This window comes from Loxodonta africana, chromosome 19 (assembly GCF_030014295.1).
Source record: "Loxodonta africana isolate mLoxAfr1 chromosome 19, mLoxAfr1.hap2, whole genome shotgun sequence".
NCBI lineage: Eukaryota > Metazoa > Chordata > Mammalia > Proboscidea > Elephantidae > Loxodonta > Loxodonta africana.
Window position 1 is genome coordinate 27,638,723 of NC_087360.1, and position 10,736 is coordinate 27,649,458.

General features: G+C 43.4%; 1 non-coding gene across 1 annotated transcript; it reads right to left on the bottom strand.

Moving 5' to 3' along the window:
* Window positions 1-9,014: 9,014 nt before the first annotated feature.
* TRNAG-UCC (transfer RNA glycine (anticodon UCC)) lies at window positions 9,015-9,085 on the bottom strand. Its single transcript has one exon. It is a non-coding gene; the product is annotated as a tRNA-Gly (tRNA).
* Between the last annotated feature and the right edge of the window lie 1,651 nt (window positions 9,086-10,736).

The window sequence follows — 10,736 nt, forward strand, 5'->3', positions numbered from 1 at the left end:
ATCCAGTTGATTGGTGTCCAAGCCAGGGCTGAAAATGTGCTATATGCAGCCATAAAATCTGCCTTCTCCTAGGAGCTCTTCTCTACAGAAGTTCCTGAAGCGTCAGAGCAGATTGCCAATCCCAGACTTGACCCCATCACTTCTGTGTCGTTGTCATTTGTGTGCCTCTGCTCCTGGGCTGTGGGTTCTTTGAGAAAAGGTCCACATATGATCATCTTTTCATCTTCCTCAGAAGTAGAGCAGCTAGCAACTCAGTGACTATTTGCGGAATTAGGGGGTCAACAATAATTCCCAACATTCCTACATCATTGTTGTTAGTTGCCATCAAGTTGCCTCCCACTCACGGTGACCTTATGCATAACAAAATACTATCTTCATGATGGTTGGTATGTTTGAGTCCATTGTTGTAGCTTTTGGGTCAATTCATCTCATTGAGAGTTTCCTTCATTTTCACTAACTCTTTACCAAACAAGATGTCCTTTGCTGGCCATTAGTCTTTTCTGATGACATGTCTAGAATAAGAGTGTCAAAGTCTCACCATCTTTGCTTCTAAGGAACATTCTGGTTATATTTCTTCTCAGACTGATTTGTTCATTCTTTTGGCAGTCCACATATGAGAAAAAAAAACCTAAACCCATTGCCGCCAGTCGATTCTGATTCATAGCGACGTTATGGGACAGAGTAGAACTGCCCCACAGAGTTTCCAAGGAGTGCCTGGTGGAGTCAAACTGCTGACCTTTTGGTTAGCAGCCGTAGCACTTAACCACTACACCACCAGGGTTTCCTAGCCACATATAGTTATTCAATATTCCTTGCCACCTTAAAAAAAATATCTTTTCTATGTACCAACACTGAACTAAGCTTTACCTGTAACTAAGGTGTTAACCCTAACTGCTTGACAACCCCATGAGATGGGTCCTATCATTATTCCCCCATGACCAATAGGAAAATGGAAGTTGTGAAAAGTTAATGACTTGTCTAGGATCACAGAGTTTTTAAGTGGCTAAGTTCACACTTCACCCAAGTAGTTGGATTTCATACTCTGGGTGCCTGACCATTGTAATGTACTGCTCAGCACAGACTCCTAGAGCCATTTGGGACCTCAGAGTTCATTGAGTTGATTTGCTCCATTCCTAAGATGCTGATTGCAGCAGGGTCGTGGGCTTCCAGTTCACAGACACAATCTCCTGCATTTCTGGCATGTTTGTTTGTCAGAAAAGAGATGGTGCCTCGGGAAGGGAGGCCTTTCAGGAAAGCGCTGCTTGCCCTGTGGGCCTCCAGGTGCTATTTACTCAGTTAGGTGTGGGCTCTGCCTGGCTCTAATCTGCTGTTTGCACAGGAAATGTTACCCAGGCCCCACGGATCTATACCCCCCACCAAGGGATAAGAACAGAGACTGAAAGGAACATTCTTTGGCTGGTTTCAGGCACCCTGACTTGGATTTTCAGTTTCTATCAAATACAATGCAAATCACTAAAAGAGGTGGGGGTAGGGGTGGGGGTGGGGAGTTGCCTCAGAGGAATCACAACCCGAAAGCCGTTGGACAGGTCTACCTCAGCTACAGGGACAGTGGCAACATGAGGGTTTGGTATCACCAGTGCGGTAACTCATGGTGTCACACCTTCCATGACCTCCTCCTGTACCAGACCATACAGAATCCTTAGTAATGTTTTTTGCCATAATGTTACTTGTAAATCAAAATTTCCATATATCACTCCTCCTTTTCCTTTAATTAGTATCTCATTCTCAAAAAAGTTATTGATATAGGTTCACAAATACTAATTGTCATAATATCATAGCTAAAACACCAGAAATTTTGACAAAATCAGCAACTATAAAAACAACAGAGACAACAAAAACAACAGCGTGTTCTTGTACAGTCTGTAGACAAAATCACATGTAATTGCTGAGACCAGAAGAATTAGATGGTGCCCGGCTACAACCGATGACTGCCCTGACAGGGAACACAACAGAGAAGCCCGGAGGGACCAGGAGAGCAGTGGGATGCAGACCCCAAATTCTCGTAAAAAGACCAGACTTAATGGTCTGACTGAGACTAGAAGGACCCTGGTGGTCATGGCCCCCAGACTTTCTGTTGGCCCAGGACAGGAACCATTCCCAAAGCCGACGCTTCAGACATGGATTGGACTGGACAATGGGTTGGAGAGGGATGCTGGTGAGGAGTGAGCTTCTTGGATCCGGTGGACACTTGAAACTATGTTGGCATCTCCTGCCTGGAGGGGAGATGAGAGGGTAGAGGGGGTTAGAAGCTGGCGAAATGGACACGAAAAGAGAGAGTGGAGGGAGGGAGCGGGCTGTCTCATTAGGGGGAGGGTAATTGGGAGTATTTTTTTTTTTTAGCAAGGGGTATATAAGTTTTTGTATGAGAGACTAACTTGATTTGTAAGCTTTCACTTAAAGCACAATAAAAATTATTAAAAAAAAAAATCATGTGTAATTGGGTGATAATGACAGCTCTTACCAGAGTGCATTAGAAGGGTCAAAAAGTACATTAGCTTAGAGTTTTAGCCTTGTAGGTATATTGATACATGTAAGCTGGGCGTACGAAAAAGTTTTTGCTGTTATAATTAACTACGGGGATATTTTTTATAAAAAATAATACATTTTCAAAATAAAAATACATTTCTGCTGAAACACTGCATGAAAATTTTATAGACAATCATTTTGGTGTCACCCCCTCTGATCGTGTCACCTGGTGTGGTCTGCACCCTCCACAGCCCCCTAGTGATGCCACTGCGTGGGGATGTGAGTTGAAGGCAGTGACTAGTTGCATGACCTCAGATTTAACCTCTCAGAGCCTCAATTTCCTGCTCTGCAAAATGGAGTCAATTGTCACCTTTCGGGAATAAAAAAGAGAGTGGGTGCCAAGAGCCTCACATGGACCTAGCACACAGCCGATGCTCACTGGCTGTTATTGTTATTATTCATTTATTTCACACATCCTCTTGCATGTTTCTTTGAAAATAAAGGGAGCTTGGCGTAAGGAGGACAAAAATAAGGCTTAATGTTTCCTGCTACTCTGACTTCCTGTTACCTGGCCTCTTCCTTTTTTTTTTTTTTTTGGAACATTTTATTGTGTTTTAGGTGAAAGTTTACATGGCAATTTAGTTTCTCATTCAACAATTCATACACAAATTATTCCGTGATTTTGGTTGCTATCCCTGCACTGTGTCAGCACTCTCCCCATTTCTACCCTGACTTGCCCGCTTCCATCTCATTAGTTTCCTTGCCCCCTCCCCCACCCCCATCTTCTCATTTTTCCTTTTGGGCAAATGTTGCCTGTTTGGTCACGTATAGTTGATTGTTCTAAGGAACTCATTCCTCAAGGGTGTTACTGTTTAATTCCTAGGCCAAACTCATATTTGGCTGAAGGGTGAGCTCCAAGAATGGCTTCAGTTCTAGGTTAAAAGGGTGTCTTAGGGCAACAGTCTCAGGGGTTCCTCCGATCTCTATCAGTCCAGTAAGTCTGGTCTTCTTCTGATGAATTTGAGTTTTGTTCTAAGCAGGACCTTCTATTGTGTCCCTATTACCTGGTTTCTTCCTGGGAAAAAATTCCAAGAACTTTTAGAAGTAAAGAGTGAACAAACCAGGAGATTTCAATCTGTAAAGCAGATTGACAGATTCCCTCTTTCTCAGGGAGGCTACTGCCCACAGCACTAAGCAAACCCATTCAATCAGTAACTGCACCTCCTTGATCAATTTCCAACAAGAAGTTCCTGTTCTCAACCAGGATATGCAAACAAGGGCAGTTACAGGAAGTAGGTTTCAGGGCTTGTGGGATTTCGTCAGCTGCCCACTCTCCCAAGGGAGCCAGTGAGACCTGTCAGGCAGGTGGCCAAGGCCAGAAGGCAAGCTGAATGTTTCAAGGTCCACAGGGCCTCTCCCTTTCAAATGTTTAATTCAAGGAGGACACATTTAAGAAACGCCAAGGAGAAAAGTGTTGATTTATGAAGACAGGTTAGTTGCCAAGTCAATGGGGCACAGAGAAAAAACGAAAGGTGGGGCTTTCTCATTGTGCTAAGTGAGGATGCAGGGCCGGCGCACTGAATGCAGCCTTGGGTCTCAGCCTGAGGTCCCATCTCAGCTTCTGATGCCAAGAAACAACCCGTTCTTGGGATTACAGGAAGCAGCAATAATTCTGCCCAAGCCCAAAGACACAGGTTGCTTTAGGAAGGACAGCAGAGCCGGAAGTGTGAAGAATGGAAGGCCAAACAAAGGCAGGTGTAGGGCTGGGATCCCGCCCTCCATTTCTCTGTCAATTCCTGCCTGCCAATTTTTAAAATGTTGTTGATTAGTATATACTGAGAAAAAATGAAGGTAGGACCACAAACAAAAAGCAGCACCCTAATGTTCACTATGGCACTTTACAGAACAGCTGATTTAGGAAATAATATTGGAGTCATTATTCCCTGTCCTTGAGTATAGAGAATGTGACCCAGCTGGAGCTGGGCTCACAAGAACTCACAAGGACACATCAACTGGGCCCTGAGGTATAGAGACAATAGACAGGATAATCTTGGAAAATATCTTTTTTTGACAGAAGCCAGAACACAAAAGACTTTCCATTCTTATCTTTTTCTATTAACATTCAGTGAATAGAAATTTGTTAGACCAATGCAGACCCTCCTGACTGTGGGTTACTGAAACCTGTATTGGTGATTGTTAAGAAGGACAATTCAAGATGCAAGATCACAGTTTCTAACCAATCTGTGAAAAGGTGAAGCTTTCAATGGTTTTGCCCATTTGTAATGTTAATATATGCTGATGACTCTGTAACCTTCTGTGACTTGGATAGACAGGGCTGTGGCAGCTTGCTTGTCCTTTCTCCCATTCTTACCTATTCTAATATTTCCTTGGACTCGGGCAGATGTGGCTCTAACAACATGCTTGTCCACTTCCCACTTTTGTCTTTTTGAATATATGCCGAAGAAAACTTTCTTTTTGCTTTACTGAACTTTGTGATGTTTTCTCCCCTACAACACAGCCAAAAGATGGAAACAACCGAAAAGTTCATCAACAAATGGATAAACAAAATGGGGTACAAACACACAATAAAATATTACTCGCCATAAAGAGAAATGAAGTCCTGATGCAGGCCACCACATGGATGAATCTTGAAAACATCATGCTGAGTGAAATAAGTCACAATAGGCTAAATCCTATATGATCTCACTTATGTGAAATAACCAAATATATAGAAACCAAGGAAACCCTGGTGGCATAGTGGGTAAGCGCTACGGCTGCTAACCAAAAAGTTGGTGGTTCAAATCCACCAGGCGCTCCTTGGAAAGTTTATGGGGCAGTTCTACTCTGTCCTATAGGGTCGCTACAAGTTGGAATGGACCCAGCGGCAATGGGTTTGGTTTTGGTTTTATAGAAACCAAAGATTATTAGTGGTTACCTGGAGTGGGAGAGAGGGAGAAAGGGAAGTTTTGTTTAGGGAGCATTGAGTTCATGTTAATGGTGGTAGAACGATTTGGAAAAGGATAGTGGGAATGGTTGTACAACTTGAGGAATATAATCAATGTCACTGAATTGTACATGTAGAAATTGTTGAGATGAGGTACATTTTTTATGTAAATTTTCACTGCGATTTTTAAAAAGGATGTTGGTTAAAAGAGAAATATTAAGGAATTCTTGAGCTGAAGGGGCGTGGAGATGACAGGAGGAAAGGGGCAGGGGATGTTCCAGGAAAGTGAAAATAGGTATCCAGAAGGATCTTTTTTACCCACTTAGTCTTAGTGACAGTTAAAAAAAATTTTTTTTTTTTTTTTAGGGACAGTAGCAGGTGCTAAAGGTTGAATGGATATATTTTTGTTAGTTTCAGGTTATTTTTATTACCTTCTTGAGATTCTATGCCAAGGTTCCAAGTGGCATCCAGCTTCTTTAGCAAGGTGAAGGGACAGAGAGACAAGAAAAGTGCTCAATCCCATGCAAACTCCTATTCATCCTTCAGGGCCTGTGAGAACATCTCCCCGATGAAGCCTTCCCTACTGCCATACTTTCCTTACTAAGGGCTGGTTGCAGTTATGTTGCATTGTATTATTTACATGTCTCCCTCCTCTTCCAGATTCTGCTCACCTGAGAGCCAGACGACCATTGATAGCACATGGTATAAAGGACCCCAAACCAAAGTTCTCTGTCAGTGGTTCTGAAATTACCATTTTATTGCAAGTATTGCTGGCTGAATTTACCTAGCTCCTGAAGACCAAGAAACAACAAATATCACTGAATGTGAATAATTGAGACCTGATGAAGGATGGAGATTTTCAGGAGAACCTCAAGTCTGTACAAAGGCAAACTGTTCTCCTCCCTCTTTCACTGGGACCTAGGGGAGTGTGAGACACTCACTTGATCAATATTAGGGTAGTCCCTATAGAAAGCTTTGCTTTCAAAAATTTTCCGTGAAACTTAGAATTGGGCAATCCACTTCCTGCACGCCTGAAAAACTATTGTTTTTCTAGAGGCCACCGAAACACTTCAGTTGAGAAATGTTTAATTCCATCCAAAGCTGTACCTAAGGAGCCCTGGTGGCACAGTGATTGAGTGCTTGGGTGCTAACCAAAAGGTGGGTGATTTGAGCCCAACAGCCACTCCACAGAAGAAAGCTTCAACAATTTGTTTGCATAAAGATATCAACCTCAGAAACCCTGCGGAGCAATTTTACTCTGTCCAATAGGGTTGCTATTTGGAAACCCTGGTGGTGTAGTGGTTAAGTGCTACGGCTGCTAACCAAAGGGTTGGCAGTTTGAGTCCACGAGGCGCTCCTTGGAAACTCTATAGGGCAGTGCTACTCTGTCCTATAGGGTCGCTATGAGTCAGATTCGACTCGATGGTACTGGGTTTTGGTTTTTTGGGTATAGGGTTGCCATGAATTAAAGTCAACTCCATGGCAATGGGTTTGGTTTTTTAAAACTGTCCCTTGGTCAGCTATCTTCTTTACCCCTTTGTCTGTTCCAGAAGTTAAGAAGAAAGTCAACAGACTCACAGATCCTTTGAGCTTTAAAATCTACAGACTCCCCCAAGTATATGTCTCTGGGGGGCCTGGGAACCCACATTCCTTCCTTCCACCAGCTGCACCTTTGTGGGCAGGTGGATCTCCAGGAAGAGGCATTGCTGGTTCAGTGGTAGAATTCCAGTAGACTTCTTGCCATCCATGTGAGAGACCTGGGTATGATTCCCACTACACCTCCTGTGCGGCCACCACCTGTCTGTCAGCAGTGGATTACGTGTTGGTATGATGCTGAACAGGAGTTGATGGGCGGGGTAAACAGTCAATGCACGTGGCTGCTAACCAAAAGGCTGGAGATTCAAGTCTACACAGAGGCACCTTGGAAAAAAGGCCTGGTGATCTACTTCTAAAAACCAGCCATTGGAAACCCTATGGAGCACACTGTTCTACTCCGACACATAAGAGGCCACCATGAGTCAGGACCAACTCAAAGGAACTGGTGGCGATGGTCACGATAATGCTGCTGAACAGGTTTCCATGGAACTTCCAGACTAAGAGACTAGAAGGAAAGGTGTGGTGATCTACTTCTGAAGAGCAGCCAGTGAAAACCCTATGGATCGCAGCAATCTGATTTGCAACCGATCACGGGGATGAGCGGGATCCAGAAACATTTTCTTTCTGTTGGCCGGAGGTCACCGTGAGTCAAGGGCCCAGTCAATGACAGCGGAGGACAACAACAAAGATCTTCAGGAGTTTGTTCCTGTTGCTGTCACACTCCTTCAGACACCTAGACAGAGTGCCTCTGGCTGAGATGAGCCACCTTTGTTTTGGAGCCTGCAACCATGTATCAGACAGGCTGTTCCCTGTGTTCCACGTACTCTGCTAGGTTGCTTTCATGCATATTCCGCCTTTTCAGACAAAGAAACCCTGAAGCTCTTGAGGAGGTTAGTGTTTCAGGTCATCCAGCAGAGCTAAGAGCTGGTCCACATTTTACCGCTCAAGTCCAGCAGTTTGTCCACTACCTCTTGTTACCCAAGAGGTCACAAATCACTGAATGTACAGACAATGACAAGTATTTTTGGAAAGACATTGTGGACCCTAGGACTATAACAAATTCCTTAATTCTCACATGTCCTGGGAAATTTGAAATTTCATTTTCAAATGAAAAATGATTGTGTTTGGAATAAAACAACAGGATCGCCTTTTTTAAAGTTGCAGATCTCAACCTCTTCTTTCCCAGATCTGACCATCTCATTTGCCTTGTTATGTGTAGGGCAGCTCCCACAGGCCACCAACCCCCAAATTATGGTGTAATCCAAACTCCGCCCCTGGAATCTAACCATAGGTCACAGGTCTGCATGTTCAGTCAATGTTTGCAGTCCTTTGCTGGGGAGTTTATTTCAGGTCACACTAGCAAGGCAGACTACTTGGAACCAGATGTAACCCACCCAGAACTCGTGGGCATTTTGTTCTCTGGTTTAGGGGGTGGGGAGCAACTGGAAAAAAACTTACCTGGTGTTCATCACTATGACACTTTTCCTGCTTCGTTGACTTGGTCCTGCCTGTGATCTCACCACATTTTATGCTTACTTAGAAATATTTTGCTTTGAAGGTTTGGGTAACCTATTGTTCCACTTAGCTTTCTGAGAATTGCCAACTTCTTTGCTACCTGCTATCCGAAAATGGAAGAAAGGATGAGACTGATGGTAGAACAAGAAGAGTTTGGTAACGTGTGTTGGTATTAGGGTGGACTGTCTTTAGTAATTGAGTTTTTAGAGGTCTTTAGTAATAATAATACTTCTTGTTGTTAGTCGGCCTCTGACTCATGGTGACCCCATGCAATGAAATGCTGTACCAACCTCGTGATCAGTTGCAAATCAGACTGTTGTGATCCATAGGGTTTTCACTGACCGATTTTCAGAAGTAGATCACCGAGCCTCTCTTCCTAGTCCAGCTTAGTCTGGAAGCTCAGCTGAAACCTGTTCAGCATCATAGCAACACGCAAGCCTCCACGATAGACAGGTACTGTCTACACATGAAGCGCATTGGCTGGGAATCAAACCCAGGTCTCTTACATGGAAGGCAAAAGTTCTACCATTGAACCACTAATGCCCTCAATAATAATAATACTTAGTACATTCAAATGCTTTCTGTATGTCAGGCACTGTGTTAAATACATTATTTTATTTAATACTCAATTCCCATTTTACAGACAAGGAAACCGAGGTTCACAGAAATTAAGTAACTGGTCCAAGATCATCCAACTAGTATGTGGTACAGCTGAAACCAACCCTGGGTCAGTCTGTTTCACAAGCCAGCACCCCTAACCCTCAAGCTGTAGCGATGTGTCTTATGGGATCGGGGGCGGGGAGGGGGGATAGAAGACAGATGGTCTCTCTCACAGAGACTTCTCTGAAGAAACATAATTCTACTTCCTCCTCCACTTCTGAAGCTTTTCTCTTCTCATATCGCCTTCATTCCACAAACCAGAGTTTGCTCTATATTTTACCCAGCTGGCTCTTGAAACAACGTAAATCCTGGCTGTTTATGAGAGAACAGAAAAGGCACAGCTTGCTGTCTTTGCCCGCATGAATATCAGAAGTCCAAAGTCAGCTATAAATAAGAGAAGACTTTTTAATTTTTCTTTTTTTAATGCTGAAAGTCTCTAGACTACTCTCAGGAAATCCAGTCCTCCTAACCGAAAGCTGGTGGTTCGAACCCCTAACCGAAAGGTTAGGAAAGACCTGGCAACCTGTTTCCGTAAAGATTAGAGCCAAGACCCTATGGGGCAGTTCTACTCTGTCACAGGGGATCACTATGAGTCAGAATCAACCCCACAGCCACAATAGCCACCACCAGCCAGGTCATGCAAAAACTCAGAGCCTCACCTAAAGGCAACCCCACTGCACTGAAGGCGGAAGGATCCAGCTGCTGACATTTTGAGGCCAAAGCCCTAGAGTGATGCCTGGGAAGGCTGAACTTAAGCAAACCTATCTCTTCAAATAAATATCATTTACTGAAATGAATCATGAAATATTTTGCAAAACTAGATGTATTATACAAAAGCTAAGTAATCAAAGCCAATGCCAGACCTTGAAACAAGAAAAGGACATTAGGGAAAGACTGGTGAACCCTGAGGAAAGTCTGGAGATTAGTTAATAGCAATGTGCACATTTTGGTTTCTTGGTTTTCACAAATATACCATGGTATGGAAGCTGATAACGTCCTGGGCACCAGTAACTGGATGGAGAGGGTATGATAATTCTCACTAGCTTTGCAACTTCTCTGTAGATCTAAAGTTTATTAAAAAAAAAAATTCAATACCAGTGACCTGATATTAATTCTCCCAGAACTCATGACGGAGGCCTACAGCGCTTAAACTTCTTTCAAGATAAAACTTGCCTCTCTTGCTGCCTTTGAACTTTGTCAGGAAGTAGAGGTACCGACAATGGAAAAACCGTGCTTTCTTTCAAAAGACAAAACAAAATGCAGAGCCATTTACTGCTCTGGGTCAACGCCAAGTGAAAACCAGAGATGGGCGATACCTTTGTACTTTTTGAATGAATCTTTTCCTTTTGTTGTTGTGCCCTTTCAGGGCCTGTTTAATTTACTTGGCAAATGAACTGCAGAGTTTTGTGGAAGCCAAAGGATTATTGAATTTCTTAGAACCGTAATAGACACAAGTGAGCTTCAGGAAGTGTTGCAACTCTTCAGAAAGGGGTGGGCAGCAGCAGGATCAAAGGAAACGTTCACCAACGTGACC